This window comes from Humulus lupulus, chromosome 2, assembly GCF_963169125.1.
Source record: "Humulus lupulus chromosome 2, drHumLupu1.1, whole genome shotgun sequence".
NCBI lineage: Eukaryota > Viridiplantae > Streptophyta > Magnoliopsida > Rosales > Cannabaceae > Humulus > Humulus lupulus.
In genome coordinates this window covers 22,952,778-22,962,082 of record NC_084794.1, presented here as the reverse complement: position 1 = coordinate 22,962,082, position 9,305 = coordinate 22,952,778, and positions in this window count along the sequence as shown.

Here is a 9,305-nt window from a genome sequence, read left to right as displayed (position 1 = left end):
TACCTCACAGGTGCTTTCACAGCCCTCCTCTTACGATCTCTGACCAATTCATAATCTAAAGTAGTATCCTCATCTCGATCAGATTCACTATCGGCTAGTTCTTGCTCTCCTTCTTCCATAACTTCTTTTGTTGCAGCTGGAATGATAGGTTCTAATTGGTTAGGCAGCTCCACCTCAAACTGAACATCCTCATCAGCCTTCTTACTTTCTACCTCAGCAGGAGATTTCAATGTATCTTTGTACATCTTACTTTCTTCAAACACTACATCTCTGGTGACAAAGTCTTTCTGGTGGTTACCCGATTCAATACTCCATAATTTGTACCCTTTTACACCCTCTAGATACCCTATAAAAATGCACTTTCTTGCTCTAGGTTCCAGCTTGTCTTGTTTCAAGTCAGCATAAGCCACACACCCAAATATCCTTAGATGTCCATAGTGAGCATTATGACCTGACCATGCCTCTATGGGAGTCTTAAAACCAATGGCAGATGATAGGCATCTGTTGATTAGATAGCTAGTTGTTACCACAGCTTCACCCCAAAAATTCTTAGGCAAACCAGAGCTAATGATCATACATTTTACCCTTTCAAGTAGGGTCATGTTCATTTTCTCGGCCAACCCATTTTGTTGTGGTGTTCTAGCAACTGTAAGATTCCTTCCAATCCCTTCTTTCCTGCAAGAAACTTTAAACTGGTCTGCATAGAACTCCAAACCATTGTCAGTCCTGAGTTTCTTAATTCTTTTTCCAGTTTGGTTCTCAAGCAGTGCCTTAAACTTGGGAAAAGCTTCATCTTTAGTTTTCAGAATATAGACCCATACTCTTCTAGAAAAATCATCAATAAAAGAAATAAAGTACATGACTCCTCCTCTTGAAATTGTTCTAGATGGCCCCCATAGATTTGAATGCATATAATCCACAATTCCTTCTGTGTTGTGTTGACCTGCTCCGAATTGCAGCGTGAATTTCAATAAATGCTCAAAATTAAAGCAAACTGATGATAAAATAACGTCAACTCCCAAAACTGAATTAAAAGAAATTGTACCTTAAATTCCAGCCCCTCATGTAAATAAACCAACCTTTCAACAACACTTAAACTAAGGATAATCTGCATTCTTTTAATCCAAGGACTGAACTGGGGCAACTCAGTTGAAAAAATGATCTTCCCAACTTCTAATAGGAATGTTTCATAAACCAATAGCCGTTGGATCTCTCTTTCTCCATCTATAAAGCAATTTCCTTTGAGATTTGCAAAGTGTGGGTGACTGAGAACACCAAGGATATATACCATAAGAACTTGAACAAAGAGCTCTAAAAGTAGGGAAGTTATTAGATTAAAGCCCAATTTCATAGAATGTGTGAGAGAAAGAGATTTTTTATTTTGGGTGAGCATGTACCCTGAAAACCTGTAATGACCCACTAATCTAGACTTTTGGACCATTAACGAAACTATACTTACAATCCTTAATAGAACTTACATTTACGAAAATACCATAATTTTATTAAGTAACTTGTAAAAATAAGAGTTACTTACAAAATAAATACCAAGAAGGATATGGGATCCCATTGTCTTTAAAAACAAAACATGATTTAAAATAAAAAGACATTACATAAATAGTGCGGAAAATACATGTAAAAAGACATAAAACGAAACTACATCCTCGAATCGAATAACGCTCGGCTCCTTGACTCCATTCACCATCGATACACATTCTCTAAGCGTCCACGAATCTTACTGCCTCTTAAAGCTATTTTCCTGCACATAAAACAAAAAGGAATGAGCCTAATGCCCAGCAAGGAAAATCTAACACATAGTCATAAACATAAATTTCATAATAAACATAAAGACATATCATAACACCTATTACATACACTTATTATAATGGCCATTATTACTTAGGGTCCCATAGACTAAACAAGTCATATGCCCATGGGATTAGTGGGGTCCTACTAGCTAAGTAGGTCATATGCCCATAACCCATTTGGGGTCTTGTTAGTCATATGGGTCATATGCCCAAGCCTACAAACATACATATTCATAACATATTCATAACATATTTATAACATATTTCATAACATAACACATAAGATAACATAAGCATAAAACATATAGATTCTATCCTATTTTCCTTACCAAAGTTACCGGGATATGTGGACTGAGTTGGGACTTTTGGAACACTCCTAAAACCATATATAAAGGGTGAGTAGATTTGAAGAAGAAGAAATGGAAGGAATGGAAAGACTAAACCTTTGAGAAACATACTTACCAAAACTTATGTGCTCAAGAACTTAGATTTCCTAACCAAAATAAGAATGAGGTTAGAAGACTGAGTAGAAGACTATGAGAAGGAAAATAACATAAAACAAATGAACTAGAGTTTTGGTTTACCTCAAAGACTTGCAAGACCAATCTACACCACAACCGAAATACTATAGAACCTTACTTCCCAAAGTGTTTGATAAGCTTATGATGATTAAGCTTATGATTTCCCCACCCAAGTCTTTAACTCTCACACTCTCCTAGCACTTGCAGCTTCTGAACTTAGAGTAAAAGGTGAATAATGGCTGGGTACTAGGTCCTATTTATAGAGTTTGGGAATGAAGGAATCTTAATTTTACTTGAATAAAAATAATAGCTTTTTAGGTGAAAATAATTTGAATAATCGTTCAGCAGCTGAAGACTCGTTCAAAAGATCCTGGATTTATGAAGAGGTTGAATGGCTGAAAGGAAAAAGAATTCAAAAACATTTGAATTATGCTGAAGGAGGCGATATATCGCCCCCTGTACGCGATATATCGCCTGGGCCAGTATGCCCGAGGCGACCGTGCATCGTCTCGTGTTTTCCGTATCTACGTGCTGCGATATATCGCCCCCTATAGCTGCGATATATCGGCACACGCTGATTAATTAAACACGAAATTACACATTTTTAGCTAAGTTTGAATGGAGTAAACAGCCTTGACTAAGCCCTCAACGTATTCAAAGCTGCTGAGTGACCCTATTGCATTCAAACTTTACTCCTTATTAAATTTAATCCTCCAAAATACTTAATCCTTAATCACCCATTCATAACATGTGCTTAAAATCCTATTGGTTGATATCTAAACCTTATAGTATAACAAATATTATCCTCAATATCAGTCATATAATCAAACCTTAGGTTAAAATTAATATTCTTAAACTATAGGTTAAACTTAGAAAGTCTATAAGTACTACTATGAGTGTCCAAATAATTCCCGGTCTGAACCAAAAATCCACAGTTACAAAGATAATACTACTAAATAATTAGCTAAGTAAAGTTCTTGGACTCTACAAAACCCTATATATATAATCTGGTATCATTTTGGCAGCCCCCATTTTCACACTCCCTTTTTTCTCCATTCCTTCATTACAATATTAATAATATAATATTGACCTCATAATACAATTAAAAAATAATTGAAAAGAAGCAAAACAACAAAAGTATAGTCACTCCCACTGCCACCCCCACCCCAAGGTACATTTCCCACTTTTTTGTTTTGTCTTTTTGTTCTGTTTTCTTTCAGCTTATATATATATATATGAATGAATTGATTCCTTCTATTAAAATGACAGTGAGTACCCATTTCTTGTATTAAACTTTTGTATAATCTATTACACTTTGCTATAATATTTATTTTGTTTATTAATTTTTTTTTACAATCTTAATAATAATGCAAATCATATGTTCGTGAAAATGTCTCAATGAACTAACTTTATTAAATTAGATTGAGATTTTCAACTAATATACTTTTGTATAATCTATTACACTTTGCTATAATATTTATTTTGTTTATTAATTTTTTTTTACAATCTTAATAATAATGCAAACCATATGTTCGTGAAAATGTCTCAATGAACTAACTTTATTAAATTAGATTGAGATTTTCAACTAATATACAATATGCGTTGTTGCTTATGGTTTGATATTTGAAATGAATACTTACCTTGCATTGATTAATTGTACTACTTCATTATATTTTTTTTTTGTTAAAAAAAACATATTGGATATGTGATGTAGAGTGTACATTTTAGCTTAGTTTGATAATTGATATATTAACAACCTTGTTTTTATTGAAGATTTCAGTCACGGTACATAATCACTTTAAGTTAATTTTCTTAGACCCATATATTTAAATAGATCTTATTATGATGTTCGAATAATGATATTTTTATGTAAATTTGCTTTCTATTAGCATTTTTAGGTGGATCGATTGTCCAATCACCCAAGCTCAACTCTTATACACTCTATTTCCAAGATTCGATGGCACGAACGAAAGTACCAAGCATTAGAGATCCACAACAACCGATTCAACGAAGGTTGATTATTCACGAATCTAGTCCGGAGTCGTCGTGCTCAAAATCGTTGGATGCTAGTGTGCCACCAACACCTCCCGCAGACACAACAACGACTCAATTAGATAATGAGGTAAATGAAGTTAAATACATTTTTTTCTATTCTTGTACTTTTTTTTAGAATGGATAATATATTTAATTGAAATCAATTGGCTATAAATTTAGAGCACTAAAGACACGATTTGAAAAATATTGGTTTAAAATGTAGAACTCAACTAGAACGAGTAGAGCTCAAGTGGTTATGGTCGAGATTTTTAAAAATGCAATGAACTTTCAGTTTAGGGCTCGATTAGCATGAGTTGAGATTTCCAAATTCTAATTGATAGCATAGAGCTCGACTGGTGAGTAGAGCTCGACCATACATAGTTGAGATTTCCAAAGTCTAATTAAAATTATAGTATGGAGCCAGACAGGTGTGAGTAGAGCTCGACCAAAGTGGAGATTTCCAAATTCTAATTCTAATTGAATTTATATTACATAAAATTAAGTCTTAAAATAATTCAAGCAAAATATATTTTTCCCACACCTAAAATTTATATTTTTCTCACATCAATTATGTAATTCTATTAATTTAAATTAAATTGTTATTTTCTAAGGAAACATGATAATTATAAGTATTTTAAATAATTTCAAGCCTTTGTTATTTCTATGTAATAAGAAAATAATAAACGGATTTATTATATTTTTTTAAATGGCTAAATAAATTATTTTTATGAAATAAAAATAATGTCTTGAGATTTAATCAACCTAGTAATTTTAAGGAGATAAATAATGGTAAACAAAGCATGTTACAAGTTTATTATTTTGAAAACGATAGAAGTAAGACACGTTGAATTATCATTTTAAACGCCACGTTTGTGCAACATTCCCACGTATGCATGTCGCATGCAAATTCACTTTTACGTTAAAAAATATGTCTTTTATGCAACCATGTAGTTTTTATAGAAAGATCATGCATGCAATATAGGTAGAATGTGCATTATTCTTTTATGGTCTTATGTGTAATTATGCATTTTTGTATGTTGTGAGTAACTCTCACCATGTGTCCATGGCCCATGCACACATGAGTTATATGAGTGGGAAAAATAGAGATAATGTGAAGCTAAGGAATGTTATTTTGATTATGGTATAGGCTCGTCATTTTACTTAGCTTGGACCTGAGGTAAGGAAGTTAGATAGAATTTTGCTTGTTATGCTATGAATGGTAAGATTGTTTGTATGAATGAAAGTGTTATGATGCTTTACGCTATGAATTATGAAATGGTTTGATACGATGATATGTTTGGATTGTATGTTGTATGCTATGAATGGATGTTAGCGTGATGAACGCAACACATCAAAAAGGAGTTGCCAAGGATATGAAGACGTAACCCGAGTTACTAAGGATATGAAGACGTAACTCCAAGGACGGATGCGTCGAGGTTATTCAAGGACCAGATATCATGTTTACTGTTGTGTAAAATCAAAACGCAAGTGCACGTAATCGTAACAAGTAATAAAGAATAAGTGAGATCGTTCCCACGAGGACTGTATATTACACTACAAGAAATCTGATCTTTATCTACCAATATATTACTTACGCATATTTATTGGTAGGCAAATGATATTTTTACCTACCAATATTTATTGGTACGAACTATTGGTAGGTAAATGTTAGCAATATTATAAATTTTCGGAACTATGATTGGCTACCAATAAATATTGGTAGGTATAGAACTTTACCTACATATATATTGGAGGGAAACAATTTTTCAGTTGGCGCAAATTTTTCCCTCTCAATTTATTTCATATTTTAACTTTTTATCAAAAAAATAATTATGTGTATAATTTTTTATCCTACATATCTTGCCATGTCAACATATTTTAAATTATTATAGTATATGCACAATTTTCTAATTACACTTACTATTTAATTAAAACATAAATATATATATATATGTTATAAATCTAAACTTAACCCAAATCAATCAACATAAAAAAGAAAACCTATAACCCTAATATCTCAAATCCCTATTCTCTCATTGCGTTTTTGCTGAAAACCCTTCATCTCCTTCGATCCTTGGAGTTGACCAGACGACTCCTCCATTGTTGCAGACCTAACCTGTCTCATATGTAGCTCTTCAGTCCTTAAGTCCTCTCATCTATGTTCCTATTTTGTCTCATTCATCTTCTCTTTGACTCGTTCTATAGCTCTACACGATTCATCAGATATGTTAGCCTTCGTCTTTGCCTCCCTCATGATTTCTTTGAGTCGTCGTTGCCACCGCCTCCCATCACGACTTCTCTAAGTCACCGCCTGTGTCGATGACTAACTTATTGTTTGGTCTAAGCCCCTGAAACGCTGATTCTCTTCACCTAAAATCGCATTGGGTAATTTCTGTAGTTTTTAGCATTAAACACTCGATATAACAAATAACTCCATTGTTGCATACTCGTGTGTTATTAAGTTGGGTAGATTTTTTTTTCCTTTGTGATATTGATGCCATGTCTAATGTTTCTAAGGTTTTAAGGATTTGTGATTTTTGGTTTGCTTGGCTATGTGGGTTTGATATTTGCGGATCACTTGGCTTGGTGGCTTGGTGGTTTTGAGAGCTTTATATTGCTTGGCTTGGTGGCTAGGTGGCTTTAAGGTATATTCTATGACTGATGTTGATTAAATCTCCAATAATCTGAAGGGTTAATGATGAATATATTCATTGTTCTGAATCTGATACTTTGTTGCTATATTCAGATATAGATGTTTGGTTGGTTTTGTATTTTGTTCTTGATATTAGTATTCAAATTTAGGATATAGTGTTTATATGTTTACTGCATTAGTGAATCTGATATGTATTTGTAGTTATGTTGAAATTACATCATTTTCTGATAAAAAAGAGTTGATTTTCTTTAGGTTGAAATCTAAATCAATGCTATTGTTTTCTAGTTCTTCTATGGGGTTTGGGGTTTTGATTCAAATGCAGAAGTTAAATCCTATTGATGGATAACATGATTATTTTGGATACGGTTATCAATTGACTATTTAGGCAATTCAATACACTTAAGTGTGTACTTATTCCCTCTTGAAGGCCAAAAAATAGACAATGCTTCATCTCTAGGATTAGTTATTTACTCCAAGTTCCTAATTTGGGTATTTTGTTTATGTTCTTGTCATTATTAGATTTATGAATATTATCTGTATATTTGGTTTGGTACTTTATTTCAAAATGTTGTTGGTGGCTTGTTCTTCAGCTGCATTTAGATATATGTTTTGTTTAAGTACTTCTATATATTATTTCTAATTTGTCTATTTATGTATGTAAATTTTCTTCTGTTTCTTGTGTATAATCTGTGTACTTAGTAATATTTGTTTTGGAGGCTTTGAGGATTTTGGATTTCTTGGCGCCTTGAGGGTTTTGGATTGCTCTCGGCTCTGCCTCTGTCTCCTTGCTTGCTCGCTTCATCCCTGCTCTCTACCTCTGCCTCCTTGCTCCCCACCTGTCCACTCTTTGCTGTCGCTATTGTTCTCTGCCTCTACCATGTCTGATTTGTAAGTCCATTGCTTATTTTTGTTATGATTGTTTATACCTTCTCCAGTATTGATTTGTAAGGAAAATGATTTAATTTTTTTGTTGTGTTATCTACTTTGAGACATTGTTGTTTATATTTTTGTTTTACAGATGGTGTTGTTGCAGTGGTAGTTTACAACTGCAGTTAGTAGATTGAAGTGGATTGGCGGATCGCTCACAGGCTTGGTAGTTTGTTGGTTGAGGTATATTCATGATCTTATTTGATGAAAATCCCCAATTCTGAAGGATTGATGATGATTTGTAATTTTTGAGGCAATTTTTGTTTGTTCAGTATGTTTTTGATATGTTCATTGATTTATTTTGTCATTAAGTTTATTGGGTCTTGGTGGTGGCTTTGTGCTATGTTTACTGTGTTAGTGTAGAAGACTTTGTTTTTTATCTTGTTATGTTTATCAGCTCCCATATGTCTGAAGGATTTATGATGAAAAATTGTCTTACTCTTTTCTCATGCTTGCTTATGATGTATTGTTTCTAATGAGAGTAGCTCTATGATTTTTTTTTTTAGTTTTTTCTGTGGTTATTCAAATCTATTAAATGATTTATGTCAAATTATATTGTATGTTGTTGACTAATTGACTTGAATGAAAGTATGGGTGAAAAAACTGATTTTGGTGAGATTCTTTGATTGTAACATCATAATCTTTATGCTTGCTGAATTTGACATAATTCTGGAGTTGTTTGACCTAAGTTATATGCTTGCTATCTATATATGTAATTAAGAAACTAGTTTTTATGATTCTTTTGCATGTTTAAACTTTATTTATTGTTTTATTGAGATAAGGTTTGACAAATTTCTATTTTGATGATTAGTGTGTTTCGGCTTTGAGTTATGTAGGGTCTTTGGCTGTAGGGTCTGGTTCTGTGTCTATAAACTGATTTTTATAGTTTGTGGATTTTCACCATTGTTACTTTGAATTTATTTTGCCTATGATGTTCAAGAATAAGTGTACTTATTCTATGTTGGCGATTATGAGACTTGATGTGCTCATATATTTGTTTTTAATATATGCAGGTATGTCAAGTGTCATAAATGCCCATAATAATAAGCCATATATAATCTGAAATCCTTATGATGACTAAATTGAGGATATTTTTTATGTTGAAGTTAATTATAGTCATTTCCACTATCGCCAACCCAAACCTCACCTCTCAAAGCCATCATCGACATTCTCAAAGTTCAGTTAGAGGAAGGAGGCTCTCGTGCAATAATTCCAAAGTGAAGAATATCAAGAAAAATGTAGTTAGAGAAAGAGATTTGTATAGAGTTGTAGATATTTTATTTTATGAAATGTAATTAGTGTAACACTCATCATTTAATAAGCAATGAATATTTTATAATGTATGTTTGTTTATTTTGTTATTCA